At 51.0% G+C, this 206-nt stretch overlaps 1 protein-coding gene across 1 annotated transcript in view; it reads right to left on the reverse strand.

Annotated features, from left to right (window-relative positions):
• Positions 1-206, reverse strand: part of LOC119591512 (axoneme-associated protein mst101(2)-like) — a gene marked incomplete in the record, with an annotated part of 46,693 nt that overhangs the window by 26,822 nt on the left and 19,665 nt on the right.

The following is a 206-nucleotide window of genomic DNA, read 5'->3' on the forward strand; positions in this document are numbered from 1 at the left end:
CCTGGATCCTCTTACCAATCCCGTACTCATCCGTCCATCCCTCTCTTCCCCATACCACTACTCCCCTCCACCTCACCCTCCTACCATCCCCTTCCTCGGGCTGGTCCCTTATAATACCTAATTAAGAGTGGGACTTTTCCCCGCAGATACGACCTCTCCTTTCCCTTTCCTTCACTCGTTCCTTTCTTGTCTTCGTACTTTTTTTC

The sequence above is a fragment of the Penaeus monodon genome, chromosome 28 (assembly GCF_015228065.2).
Source record: "Penaeus monodon isolate SGIC_2016 chromosome 28, NSTDA_Pmon_1, whole genome shotgun sequence".
NCBI lineage: Eukaryota > Metazoa > Arthropoda > Malacostraca > Decapoda > Penaeidae > Penaeus > Penaeus monodon.